Below are 284 nucleotides of genomic sequence, written 5' to 3'. Positions count from 1 at the left end.
CCGTCCTTGTTCTTATTCAAATCATGATTAAATGAATTATAATAGAGATTATGACTTGTATGACTTATTTTTGCCTGAGGAACACAAAAGAAGATGTTTTGAAGAATGTTTATAACTAAATAGTTTATTTAAATAAACCAATAATTGCTTATTGGTTTATTTAAAGCAGGTGTGTCCAAAGTCTGTCCTGGAGGGCCACTTTCTTGCAGAGTCCATTTTGCCAAAACACAACTACCTGGAAGTTTCTAGTATGTCTAGTAAGATCTTGACTAGCTGGTTCAGAT

This window comes from Chanodichthys erythropterus, chromosome 9, assembly GCF_024489055.1.
Source record: "Chanodichthys erythropterus isolate Z2021 chromosome 9, ASM2448905v1, whole genome shotgun sequence".
Lineage (NCBI taxonomy): Eukaryota > Metazoa > Chordata > Actinopteri > Cypriniformes > Xenocyprididae > Chanodichthys > Chanodichthys erythropterus.
This window is presented reverse-complemented; position numbering follows the sequence as displayed.